This window comes from Eubalaena glacialis, chromosome 14 (assembly GCF_028564815.1).
Source record: "Eubalaena glacialis isolate mEubGla1 chromosome 14, mEubGla1.1.hap2.+ XY, whole genome shotgun sequence".
In the NCBI taxonomy this organism is placed as follows: domain Eukaryota; kingdom Metazoa; phylum Chordata; class Mammalia; order Artiodactyla; family Balaenidae; genus Eubalaena; species Eubalaena glacialis.
The window spans coordinates 52,425,060-52,440,277 of NC_083729.1; the positions used below are offsets into that span (position 1 = coordinate 52,425,060).

General features: G+C 35.3%; 1 protein-coding gene across 6 annotated transcripts in view; it reads right to left on the minus strand.

The window, feature by feature from the left end:
- The window catches only part of PUS10 (pseudouridine synthase 10), a 67,840-nt gene that overhangs the window by 44,619 nt on the left and 8,003 nt on the right, over positions 1 to 15,218 (minus strand). The window lies entirely within an intron of this gene.

Genomic DNA, 15,218 nt, shown 5'->3' on the forward strand with positions numbered 1-15,218 from the left:
CTGTTGGTGGGAATGTAAATTGATACAGCCACTATGGAGAACAGTATGGAGGTTCCTTTAAAAAAGTAAAAATAGAATTACCATATGATCCAGCAATCCCACTACTGGGCATATACCCAGAGAAAACCATAATTCAAAAAGACACATGCACCCCAATGTTCACTGCAGCACTATTTACAATAGCCAGGCCATGGTAGCAACCTAAATGCCCACCGACAGACAAATGGATAAAGAAGATGTGGTATATATATACAATGGAATATTACTCAGCCATAAAAAGGAACGAAATTGTGTCATTTGCTGAGACGTGGATGGATCTAGAGACTATCATACAGAGTGAAGTAAGTCAGAAAGAGAAAAACAAATGTTGTATATTAACGCATGTATGTGGAACCTAGAAAAATGGTACAGATGAACTGGTTTGCAGGGCAGAAGTTGAGACACAGATGTAGAGAACAAATGTATGGACACCAAGGGGGGAAAGCCGGGGGTGGGGTGGGGATGGTGGTGTGATGAATTGGGCGATTGGGATTGACATGTATACACTGATGTGTATAAAACTGATGACTAATAAGAACCTGCTGTATAAAAAAATAAATAAAATTAAATTTAAAAATTAAAAAAAAAAGGTAGAAAGCCTGTTAATTAAATCCACATGGCTTACATAATCTAATATTCAAACCATAATCTAATATGTAATCTAATTGCATAATTTAATACCCAAACCAAAGGTAGCATAAAAATGGTTTTTATGCTATACATACGTATATACATATATACATATGTATGTAAAAATATGTAATATATATAATATATGTAAATATGAAATATATGTAAAAATCCAATATAAAATATTAATAAGTCAAATTTTTATGTAAATAAAATGACTAAAAAATGTTATCTCAGGAAAACAAGAAAAGTTCCATATAAGAAAATCAATTCATTTACTTGACTATAATAATAGCTAAAAAGAGAAAAATATGTCTGCAAATATCTGTTCCTGATTAAAAAAACTTCCTAAACTTGGAATAGAAGCAAACGTCCTTAAATAGAGAAAGAGTATGTATCAGAAAAGAGTTAACAACGTAATTAATATTTAAACTCTAGAAACATTCCTATTATTGAGGGTCAAGACAAGAGTCACCAGTATTACCATTACGTAACATGTTTTGGAGGTCCTAATCAAGTCTATAAGATAAATACACACACATACATATATACACACATATACAATATACACATAAATAGTAGAAAAAAAAGAGTAGAAAAATGATCATTATTTGCAAATAAGGTAATAGCATATTTAGATAATCAACTGAAAAACCACTAGAATTAATAACAGAGGCTAGAAAGTTGGGCAGTTACAAGATAAATATCAAGACACACAAACATACACACATTACTTTCCTAGTAACCAAATAGAAAATGTTATTTTAAAAAAAAACCTCAGATTACAATTAAAATAAAAAATGAAAACGCGTTAAAAAAAACCACATAGGAATAAATTTATGAAATGTGAGATGAAAACTGTAAAATAATTGTAAGCCCAAACAAAGAATTGAAAAAATGTAGAGAAATTTGTTCCTAGTTGAAAAGTTCCATAAAAATTAGAAATTTAAGTTTGTTGAATGAACATAAACAAAGATAAATGACAAATGACAGGCTGGAATAAAATAGACAAAGGATCAATAACCATATGTCCAAAGAGCTCTTAGAAATCAATTTTAAAGAGCCAAATAAACAAGTAAAGAGGAACCCCAATGGTTAATAAACATGCAAAAGAAATGTGAAACCTCACTTGAAAATCAAACAGTGTAAATTAAACAAAATAATTTTTGCGCGGTTTAGAATACAAAAGAGTATGATATACCCTGTTTGGGCAAGGGTACAAGGTTGTAATACACTGTTGTAAACTGGTAACATCTTTTAGGAGGGCAATTTGGAAATACTTATCAAAATTTTAATCAATTCAAAGAGAAGAGTTGCCCATTTTAAATGTAAACCTCATTCCCCATAAATACAATAGCTATTTTTAGAAGTACTGTGATGACAGAATGAATGTTTTGTAAACTATGAAATGTACACACAACACCCTCCCCCACCCCATATATCATGATCTTATTTTTAGAGAAAAATCTTTCTCCAAGTTAATGAATTTTATTATAATTTGAGAACTAGCTTATGTGTCAAGGTACTTAATATTGGAGGGTTTCTAAATTTATTAAAACAATGTCCTGAAAACTTCAAACAAAATCTTTCCAAATAAATGACAGACTCCTCTGATCTGGTAAGGTTTAGTGTGCCTACCACTTTTTCTTTCCAGGAACTTGCTTAAGTAGTGTCAGAGGAGGGATGGGAAAGAGGTCAAAAAGCACCCTGGAAAAAGCATGGGAGTCTGAAATGGAAAGAACTGGGTTCAAGTTCTCTTCCTACTTAGCAGCAAGTAATTTGGGGCAATTAAATGCCCTTTTGGTGTTTGTTTTCTCGTCTGTAAAACAGGGAGAATGCTGTTTCTTGCATAATTGGAAGTTTAAATGAGATATTCTACCAAAATGTTAATTGTTGTTTTTATAATGCAGGTCTCCTAACTCTGTTTAGTAGTGCACATTAAACAAAAAAGGGGATTTCCTCAAGCCTTGCCCCTTCCAAACTTCCAGTTCTAGTTTTAGTCTAAAAGTTTAAGGAAGGTGATTTGTTGTGAATTTGAGAATGGAACAGCATCCGCACTGGGCCAGTTTCTAGCCATGAATGCTAGTTAACGGGTGTGCAAGACATAAAGGCAAATGATCAAGGCAGATCAAACCATATACCCAACAACAAAATGCAGTATGACGCTGGGGAAAAGAGAAAGGCAGGGGCCCTTGGACCTTAAATTTTGTCCAGTTTGAATCCTGCCAATATCTTTATTAGGACACCTTGATATAGTATTTGGAAGGAAGGAAGGGAGGGAGCAAGGGAAGGCAGGAAGGTAAGGGAGAGGGAAAGGGGGAGAAAGAGATGGAGACAGTGAGAGAAAAAGAAGGAAAAAGGAACCACAGATTCCTACGAATAATTTGGTGAAGACTATCTAACGGCAAGATCTAACGACAAAGCTTTGGTGGCTGGGACATTTCAAGTGCATTTCTAGAAAATGGCAGTGTGATGAGTTATTCATATACTACCATTAGTTTGTACAATATGATATAAAAATAGAAGCTAAAATAATTAAACAAATAAAAAAGGCCTAAGTTCATGAGATGTCAAAAATGATTATTAAATACACTCATGAGTCTAATTGGTAATGAATTTTTTCTACCCTTTTCTTCCACCTACCATTCCTCCATTACATAACCTTAAAATATGCAAACATTGTAAAGGTCTTATTGGGTATGAACCCTACTATTAACTGCCAAAAAAGAATATAAAATTTCTTCAAGAATATTTTTTCTTCATATTTTTCCATATAATTAATTTGTAAAATAAAAACTAAATTGACAGATTTCCATTAGGGTTGTTATAGCATAAAAAAGTATTTCTAACCTCACAGATGAAAGAAACTAGACAGTATACTTTGATTCTGGTAATTTGTTTCATGTAGTAAATAAAAATAATGTAACTATAATAAAAATTAAAATGAGACAAATGCAAAAATTATATTTTAAAAGTAAGAAAGTGTACTTGGACTTCTGGGTAAAGAGAGAATATCAAATTCAGGTATGTACTTTTGCTAATCCTCTAAAACAACAAGTAACGAGATTTGTTAAAAGAGCATTAAATCCACCAGGGTGGGGACAGTGGGAGTGTAGTTAGAAATCTGGAAGTTGGAAAGCAGATAGAGGAGTGGTAAAGGACAGAGACACACACACACACACAAAGCTGAATCCTAAACTGGCAGCATGCATAACTGATACGCCACAATCAGCAAAAGTCTGAGGAGTAAACACACCACCACGGAATTCTGGAAGTGGGGATAGAAGGAGCAAAAGAAGGAAGTTTGACTGAAAATCTGTTTGAAAAAAGAGGTAGATCTTCAAATCCCTCACACCACTTCATTCAGCCAGGTGAATGACCTGCCCTATCTCCTCTAAAAGACTATTTATTTTTTCTGGAGAAGGTAAAATGAGGGGGTCATGAGTCACATGAAGGGAAATGACACCAGATGGCAACTTGGATCTACAGGAAATGAGGAGCACTAGAAATGGTAAATTTGTGGTAAATATAATAGGTAGGCATATTGTTTTCATCTCTTCTTTAAAAGATATATATTTCAGGGCAAAAATTATAACAGTATTGTAGGGTTAAAACGTATATAGACATAACAGATATACAACAATTGCACTAAGAACAGTAAAATAGAAATATAATGTTGTAAGATTATAATATTCCTGATTGAGTTAAGATAAAGATGCTTATTATAGCCCCTAGAGCAAAAGTTGGCAACATTTTTCTGTTAAAGACCAGATAGTACATATCTTAGGCTTTGCTGGACATATGCATCTAGCACACCTAATCAACTCTGCTATTGTAGCGCAAAAGAAGAAAAACCTAAAATAAACTATCTAAGCTCCCAACTTTAGGAAGACAGAAAAAGAACAATTAAAGCCATAATAAGTAGAAGGAAGAAAATAATAAAGAACAGAAATCAATGAAATATAAAATAAACATATACAGAATAAATCAATGAAACCAAATACTGGTTCTTTGAAAAGATCAATAACATTGGTAAATCTCTAGCTGCACAGATCACAGGAAAAAAAAGAGAAGACACAAATTACCATTGTCATGGAATAAAACATTAAACCATAAGAAGGGGGAATATTATGAAAAACTTTATGAAAATAAATCTGACAACTTAGATGAAACAAATTCCTCAAAAGATACAAATTATCAAAACTGACACAAGAAGCAATAGGAAACTTGAATAACCCACTATCAACTGAAGAAACTGAATTTGTAATAAAAAACATGGTCAAATATCCTAAGGAATCTACAACAAAACTATTAGAACTATTTTTAAAAGTTTAGCAAGATTGCAGGTTACAAGTCTGCAAAAACCAACTACATTTCTACAGATCAGCAATGAAAAATTGGAAAATGCAATAAAACTCCAATTCCACTTACAAGAGCACCCAAAACAATGAAATTCTTAGGGACAAATTATTTTAAATATGTGTGAAATCTGTACACTGAAAACTGTAAACCATTGCTGAAAGAAATTAAAGATCAAAATAAATGAAAGTGGGAATGTAGACTAGTACAACCACTTTGAAAATAGTTTGGCATAATCTGATAAACTCAAAGAAATGTATTCCTTATGACTCAGCAATTCCACTCATAGGCATATACCATAGATAAACTCCTGCATATGTGCACTAGGATAAGCTTCAAGAATGTTGATGGTTTCACTGTTGAAAGTAGCTAAAAACTAGAAATGACCTCAATATCCGTTAATAGTAGTATGAATAAACTGCAGTATATTCATGCAACTGAATACCGTACAGCAATGACAACCTACAGCTCCACATAGCAATATGAATGAATCTCTTAAAAATAACATCAAATGATAGAAGCCAGACACAAAAGATTTATCATGTTATGATTCCATTTTATATAAAGTTCAAAATCAGGCCCATTTCAACTCTAGCTTTAGGAGTAAAGACAATGGTTATCTGTGAGAAGGAAGGGGTTAAATGCTGATGAATATAAAAACATAAATTGCTAAAAAGAAAATGAAAATATTTCTATTCCAGGACAGATTTCAATTTCAAGGACTCACATCATGTAATCTCTGTGTTTCCTATGAGGCAATTACTTAAAATGTGAGAAACATGAAAGACAAAACAAACTGGAAAAAGACTACCTAAGATGTCCAACAAGCTATCCAATAGACGTACTATATCACAAGCTCAGGAAAAAAAAGTCTCTATGCTAATTGAATATTGTTTATCTGAACACTCACTCTGATTCATTACACTATACCTGTAGTGAGTATGATTAAAAGCCCTTCAAAAGACACATGTGGTGCATCTTAATCTTATTTGCAAAATAACTCAGGTTGCATCATGAATAAAAATGTTATCCAAAAGAAGTGCCCTGAATACATGTCTGCATTTTAAAAAATCTTTTGGAATACCAATTTAGCATTCATTCCTGGTTACTGATTTACTCAATAGGGCTTGAGTGTACATGCCCACTTTCTTCATAAGGAGAGATTCTACCTTGACAGGTAATGCTTTCAGAAATACGATCCAAAGTCTCACTAAAATCATTCTCTCACAGTTTCTAATATGAATTTATAGTGATAATACCAAATGAACAGAATATTATCAATATACATAACACCCCAGCCTCACAAAAAATTTAAATCCTAGATGTGAACTGAATTCTAAATAGAAACTATTTTATATTATGATTCTTTTTTTTTTTAATGAGTTGAGGTTTTTTTTAATTTATTTTTATTTTTGTTTTATTTATTTATTTTTGGCTGTATTGGGTCTTCGTTGTTGCACACGGGCTTTTCTCTAGCTGCGGTGAGTGGGGGCTACTCTTCGTTGCGGTGTGCGGGCTTCTCATTGTGGTGGCTTCTCTTGTTGCAGAGCACGGGCTCTAGGCATGCGGGCTTCAGTAGTTGTGGCTCACGGGCTCTAGAGTGCCGGCTCAGTAGTTGTGGCGTATGGGCTTAGTTGCTCCACACCATGTGGGATCTTCCCGGACCAGGGATCAAACCTGTGTCCCCTGCATTGGCAGGCAGATTCTTATCCACTGTGTCACCAGGGAAGCCCTGATTTTTTAAATTGAGATAAAATTGGTATATAACATTATATGTTTCAGGTGTACAACATTATAATTTGACATCTGTATATACTACAAAGTGATCAGTACCAATAGTCTAGTTACCATCCATCACCATACAATTGACCCCCCTCACCCATTTCATCCATCTTGCAACCCCCTTTCCCTCTGATAACAACCAATCTGTTCTCTGTATCTGTGAGTTTGGAGGGGTTTTTAAAAAATATTTATTTATTATTTTTAGCTGTGTCGGGTCTTTTTGTTGCAGCATGCAGGATCTTTCATTGCGGCACACAGGATCTTTCGTTGTGGTGTGCTGGCTTCTCTCTAGTTGTGGCACATGGGCTTCAGAGCGCGTGGGCTCAGTAGTTGCGGCACGTGGGCTCTCTAGTTGTGGCGCGCAGGCTTAGTTGCCCCGCAGCATGTGGGATCTTAGTTCCCTGACCAGGGATCAAACCCATGTCCCCTGCATTTGAAGGCAGATTCTCAACAGCTGGACCACCAGGGAAGTCCCCTGTGAGTTTATTTTTGTTTTGCTTTATTTGTTCATTTGTTTTTTTAAGTTCCACAAATGAGTGAAATCATACAGTTTTGTCTTTCTCTGACTTATTTCACTTAGCATAATATCCTCAAGTTTCATTCACAGTGTTGCAAGTGGCAAGATTTCATTATTTTCATGGCTGAGTAATATGTGTATATATACCACATCTTCTTATATACCACTGTGTATATATACCACATCTTCTTTATCCATTCATCCTTCAATGAACATCTAGGTTGTTTCCATATCTTGGCTATTGTAAATAATGCTGAATGAACATAGGGGTACATATATCTTTTCAAATTAGTAATTTTGTATTCTTTGGATAAATACCCAGAAGTGGAATAGCTGGATCATATCATAGTTCTAGTCTTAATTTTTTGAGGAATCCCCATACTGTGTTCCATAGTGGCTGCACCAATTTATATTCTCACTAACGGTGTACAAGAGTTCCCCTTTTTCTACATTCTCTCCAACACTTGCAATTTCTTGTCTCTTTTATAATAACCATTCTAATAGGTATGATATGATTCTTTATATAAGAATAAAAGGGCTACCTGTGTTGATACCAACGTATCTATTTCATTATTTCATTTCCTTTTTTATACTTCATGACCACATCTAAATAAAATCCATTTTATTTTCCCCCACAAATTAGTTCCCCTCATATTATACCTGCCCAGATACTCACAATAACATTTTAACAACCACCTCAGAGAAAAACTGAGATTCCACCAGAGAAAAGAATCAAGAGTTTCAATCACATCAATACTTCAACAGTTACTTATATGAATAACTGTCTTTTTTTTTTTTCTGGCTGCACTGCATGGCCTGTGCGATCTTAGTTTCCTGACCAGAGATTGAACCCGGGTCACGGCAGTGAAACCACCTAGTCATAACCACTGGACCACCAGGGAATTCTCTGAATAGCTTTTAAATGATAATAAAAATAATATATGACTCTTTAATTTGCCATATATATAAATTTTTAAATAAAAAATTTATATAATTATATACCTCTTAAATAAAAAACTTGCCCTCTTCCTTCTGCCAGTACCTGCTCTGAGCACTCTTGCCAAGGTTGTAGAGACAGCCATACACCCATCTGATCTCCGACCCACTAACTGTTAAACCAAAAGCTACAAGCAATAAAAAGGAAGTAACACTGTGAAATGACAATCCAATGCTAAACTAAGGCCTTTCACATGAGAGTTTTATAAACGATGAGTGTCCAAATTGGTTGAAAAATATTTATCATATTAAAAAAAAATCAGATAACTCTGCATAATAAAAATAATGGCAAGGAAAAAGATACCCAGTTTTTCTTAGGAAAAAAAATTCTCAGATACCATTTCCTTGAATGGTATTTACTCTAGAAAATAGGTTCCACTAATATTGATCCTGTATTAATACTGGTAAGGAAAAACAGTTTCATTTAAAAGGAAAGATTTGTGGGACTTCCCTGATGGTCCAGTGGGTAAGACTCTGTGCTCCCAATGCAGGGGGACTGCATTCGATCCCTGGTCAGGGAACTAGATCCCACATGCACGCTGCAACTAAGAGTTCACATGCCGCAACTAAGAAGCCCACATGCTGCAACAAAGATCCCATGTGCTGCAACTAAGACCCAGTGCAGCCAAAATAATAAATAAATAAATAAATATTTTTAAAACTAAAAGGAAAGATTTGTAAAGATAACATCCAATATTTTAAGCAGTACAACCTAATTTTTTTTTAAAAAAGAAGCAGGAGCAGCTGCAGCACTACCATTAATTAATACTACTAATTCTTCTTTATTTTTAAAGGTAAGAAAGTACCAGTACTAGTTCTCAAGAAAGAGGTTTCTGAGAAGTCAATAATGAAGTTGGATTTGTCTGACTTCAGGGTGGCACCAGCTCCCTCTTTTTGGATATTTGGAGTACACATGACAAAAGGACATGGCTGAAATCCTGACATGCCCACCTCTAATTATTAAGGGAATAACATAATAATTCATCATCATACACACCTACCAATTGTCCTAAGATTAAAGGAAAAACAGAAGTAGCTCCTCACAAAAATGAATGGAAATTCCTCTATTTTAAGACACCTGCTGTAAAAAGATATTTGATTTAAAACCTCTTCTGTACCTATTCCAGTCATCTGATAACAAAACTTGAGCTCAAGTGTGGTGGGAAAGTGCTAAAAAATGTAATTTTAATTTTACTTTCAAAGTTGTAATTTTAGAGAATCACCAAATAAATTGGTGGTTTATCATCATGTTTGTTAAATTATTACTCTCGTTAAAATATTACAAGAGCTCTGGTTCCATATATATATATATATATTTTTACCAAGAATCCTTTCCCTAACTTTGAAGATACTATACCATTTGAGTGTAAAGGTCAAAACCTAGACTAAGCCTCTCCTGTAAACACAGATACACAATAACCCACTTCTGATATCTATCTGACCAAATCACAGTGTAGGTAGTAAGTAGGGCACAGCAATAATCAAAAGCATATACTTTGGAGTTGGATACATGAGCATTTAAATCCTAGCTCTGTTATTTATTAGCAGTGTAACCTTGAGTTTCAATTTCATTATCTGTAAAATAGAAATAATAACACTACCTACTTCAAGGGGTTGTTATGATTAAATGAGACAGCACAGGCAGCACACTGTCCTACAGATACTCAATAAATGGTGGCAGCTACTGCCTCTTGTTTTTTCCAAGAAAGGGGTTGTATCTTACTGCTCCTAAAACATAAGCACACATTGTGGTGGTGTGGCTGTTTCACATATAAACTATCGCTTTATATACATATATTGTATATATAAATTATTATGAATGATTTTTCAAAAATAATAACTTAGTAGTTGAGAATTACTAAGTCTAAAACATGGTGGTGATCTCAGCAAAAAGGGTAATTGAGATGACTTCTCTATGTAACAAAAGAAACCCAAATCTGAAATAGGCAGAGTCTAATTTAGAAGCTCCCTTTTTTTGAAACTTAGTCCACTAGGCCATGCAGTCCTAAAACTGAATGAAAAAAAAGAAAGTTTGATAAGGAACTCAACAGTTGGTAAGTAGCAATGTGATAATATGTTGCATTTGATGGGAAAATAGAAAAAGGATTTGCTTCATCTTGTATTCCTATTAACTCTGTTATATAACCATTTCTCACTATAAATTTTAAAGATGCAAAATGTAACAATTCATGAGAATAAGACCATACAAATTAAAACATAAACTTCAAAATTTTAAGGCTGCCTCATGCTCTTAACACACCCTGCTACCTCTCAACCACCCACACTGGTGGATTAGCCATAGCAACCTTTTCTTTCTTGCTGCCTCCTCTGCCTATACTTAGCTGGTTCAGGCCAAGAAAAAAGCAAAGCTAGGAAGTAAACATACGCATCTTCAAGTATTTAAACATATGTCTGAATACTCCGCCAACTGCATTCCTGAATCCAATATACATTATTGTGATGGTTTTTAGAATTAGCCTTGCTCCTTTTCCTACTTCACCATGGCATCTCATTCATGGGAATATGATTTGTTCTTCCTTGCTACAAGGCTCAGTGACTTCAGGAAAGGGTTTTTGCTTTATTTGTTGGTCTCCCTGCACCTGTACCCTCTAATAGTGAGTTATTAAACCTATTCAATACCTGCTCTGACTCCCTGACAGCTGGACTGCTGACTGCCCACCCTAAACTAACCAGGACTTGGGTTCTACAAAGACCTTGACTAATCACAGGTCACTCATCCTTTCTTCCTTGGAACACACGTCCCAATTGTAGATGGAGTAACAGAATCCTGAACCTGCTCCCATGTCTAGTCCCATGTTCCCCCTGATGCAACAGCTCTACCTAGATTTTATCATTCTTTTGTCCCCTGATCCTTCTCGAGTGTATGGCTTAATAAGTGCAGTAGTTAAGAAAAGGCAATGCCCATAGAGCCAAGGTAGTTAAGTAAATAAAACACACCTAAGTATAAAAGATGGAGAGATGGTGTGGATTAAAAAAAAAAAAAAAAAAAAAAGAGCATGAATGAGGGAGACACACCCAAATTCCAATAAATGTGACACATTGGGCAAGCTATGGTTTTCTCCCCTTCACATGAGATGAGTGAGATGATTAGTGAAGTAATCCCAATCTGTGAGGCTGAAAAAAATCATCCAAACATATCTTCTTTCCAATCCACAGACACTGGGGATCCGTTAAATTTTCAGAGATTAAAAGGTTGGGAACTCCTGGACTCCATCAGAGATTCTCAGTAGGTTTTAAGGGATTTATACCTGGGGTTGTGGCATGGCCAGAGCTCTGACAAATCACGACCATATACATGTCATTTTTCAATGAGGCTAGATGAAGGTCTCCTATAGATCTATGATTCTGTGATTCTGATCATGCAGACTTCCATATACTGATGTTGTGCTCACAGAGGTATGCTATTGGGGTCACCTCCCATAAGGAAGATGGGTTTGCTTCATGTCCTCTGAATGGCTTAAAATGTTGCAGCCTATATATGCAAAACATTAGCAAGGTTACATCCCCTCAACCCATCCATAAAGAATCTACTGAAAAATCCCTAAGAGGCCAAGACAGTGATTGCTATAATTTTGCATGTTTTTCAGTGCCTCATTCAGCAACCCTGTAAAAATGCTTTACATGGATAAATGGACGATATAGAGATTGAAGCAAGTCTTAACTAACTAACCTAACCAAAAAAGAGGGTTACAAAGTCTGAAAACTCCTTAGTAAGCTCAGAAAGTTTATCGATTGAAGTGAACCTTAAGTTGGTACTAAATGCTGGGTAAGAGAGAACAAAAACTGATTTAAGCAGGGTGTTTGTCATACAAAATAAAAATTGAGAAGTCACGGAAAATGAACGAAAAGTAGAACATATGCATGCTAAATTAGAGAGTTGGGTTAATGAATGAAGATAGCCAGCTCAGGCCTACACATACAATATGAAATTGAAAGTGTAGCTCTCTGTACTTGAAGTCAAAGAGATTTCGTCAAATTCTGTACTATGAGCTAATCATAATTAGAAAAAACATTGCCCTTTAGAAAAAGTAAGCACATCAATCAATTACAGAGGGGGAAAATTACTGGAGTGTCCAATTAAGAAAGATCCTAGGTTAATGGCTGGGAGTTTAAGAGGCCTATATAAATACATGCAAAAGTCTGAATATATGCATTTTTAGGACAAGGGAGTCATTGTTTTCTTTAGATTCTTAATGAGATGATGGTCCCAAACTGGTTAAGACCGCACAGATTTAAGTAAAAATCCAAAGTCTTTTGAATACCCATTTGTCAGAATTTAAGAAAAGAACAATTTTGTAAATATAAACTGCTACCACAGAAATGGTACTGCTTTTATTTTTGGCTACTTTTCTAGGGCTGTGTATAACTTATAGTACTTAGTGCAAAGCATGGAAATATTACAAAGTATAACAAGTGAGAGAAAAAAGGTTTTGATTTGACAAATAAAACTCAAACTATACCAATTTGCATATAGAGAAGTAGGTGTTTCATACGACCAAAGTAACATTTAAAGGACAATTAACATTCAAAGTCAATAGTAATAAGGACCTACTGTAGAGCACAGGGAACTCTACTCAATACTCTGTCATGACCTATGTGGGAAAAGAATCTAAAAAAGAGTGGATATATGTATAACTGATTCACTTTGCTGCACAGCAGAAACTAACACAACATTGTAAATCAACTATACTCCAATAAAAATTAAAAACAAAAAAGTCAGTAGTAAACAACGGTTTCCCACACGCTGCTCCTGAGGCGGGGCCAGTAGGCCAAACTGATAGTACAATATTGCCCCCTACTGAACTATACTAGTAAAGATAAACCTAGAAGAACAGGACTTTAAAGTGCTTACCTTCAAAAGGACCTACTTGGAATGCTCCTTTTCCATCAATACCAGGTTAGCCTAATATTAGCATAAGTCTGGGTTATTCACTCTATGGTAATTTTAGTGTGGCAGTAATGTAATGTGGTGTAGGAGTTTAGAGGAATCAATCATGAATATAAGGTAACATTTAAAAATTACTATAATAAATATTTTTCTTAAAACTACATAGGATCTTGAAGTTTGTAAAGGCTGAACAAAGTCTCTAGTCTAACCAACTATAGGTTCACAACTTCCTTATATATATATCTCTGCCAAGTAGTTGCCCAGCCTTGGCTTAAACATTCTGGTGACAGAAAACTCACCATTCCTGAAAACAGTCTATCCTGTTTTGGATAATCCTCCTTACAGCTGAAAATTACTCTATCTCTCCAGGAGAAAACCCCTCAAATATTTAAGCAGAGCAAATTTGTCCCACTAAATCATCTATTCTCTGAATTAAATAACCCAAGTTCCTTTGGCAGCAGCTCCTGTGACCAGGGTTCAGATGTCTCCAACATTCTAAATGCACTCATCTAAATGTGTGTTTGTTGCTATTGTTGCTATAACAAATTCCCACAAATTTAGTGGTTTATAACACACATTTATTATCTTACAGTTCTTTAGGTCAGAAGCCTGACACTGGTCTCACTGGGTCAAAAGGGCCATATTCTTCTCTGGAGGCTCTAGGCTAGGAGGACCTGTTTCCTTGTCTTTTCTAGCTTTCAGATTCCACTCATTTGCCTTGGCTCATGGCTCCCTCCCACTATCTTCAAAGTGAGCAACATTGTATCTCTCTGACCATTCTTCCACAATCACCTTTTCCTCTTACCATCACCTCAGCCAGGAAGGGTACTTTTAAGGACTCACATGATTAGGTTGAGCCCACCTAGATAATTAAGGATAATCTCTGTATCTCATCATCCTTAATCTTAGTTACTTCAGCCAAGTCCCTTTTTTTAAAATGCAAGATAACATATTCACAAATTTGGAGGATTAGTACATGGACTCCCATTTGTATTTGTTCCTCCTAAAGTAGAACATTCCATCTGAATATGGTACTCTAGGAATGGCCAGCACTGAGTAAAAAAGGATTGTCACCTTCATCTTTTCAGATACTATACTTCTAACATCTGGGTGAAAATCCAAAGAACTTATCTAATCACACCCATAATTCTCATTGGGCTACTAACTAAAACTCCTAAGCCATCGCTATAAACACAGCACTTTTTTTTTTTTTAATTTTTATTGGAGTATAGTTGATTTACAATGTTGTGCTAGTTTCAGGTATACAGCAAAGTGAATCAGTTATACATAAACATACATCCACTCTTTTTTAGATTCTTTTCCCATATAGGCCATTACAGAGTACTGAGTAGAGTTTCCTATGCTATCAGTAGGTCCTTATTAATTATCTATTTTATATATAGTAGTGTGTATATGTCAATCCCAATCTTCCAATTAAACATAGCTCAAGCCACTCGTGCCTCATCCTTTACTTGGCAGTTGTTTTTCTAAACCCAAGTATAAGAACGTAGGTTTAAGGACTTCCTTAGTGGCGCAGTGGTTAAGAATCTGCCTGCCAATGCAGGGTACATGGGTTCGAGCCCTGGTCTGAGAAGATCCCACATGTCGTGGAACAACTAAGCCCGTGTGCCACAACTACTGAGCCCGCGCTCTAGAGCCTGCGAGCCACAACTACTGAAGCCTGCGCGCCTAGAGCCTGTGCTCCACAACAAGAGAAGCCACCGCAATAAGAAGCCCACGCACCGCAACGAAGAGTAGCCCCCGCTCGCCGCAACTAGAGAAAGCCCTCATGCAGCAATGGAGACCCAACGCAGCCAAAAATAAATAAATAAAAGCAAGAAGAGTTTATGCAGAATAATTCTATTTTTTAAAACAGCATCTTCTATTTCTAATATGAAATATAAATACTTCATAAGTATTCAACAAATATTAAGTTAATATTGTTATAATCATCACATGTGGTAAAAATGGACAATACAAATTTTA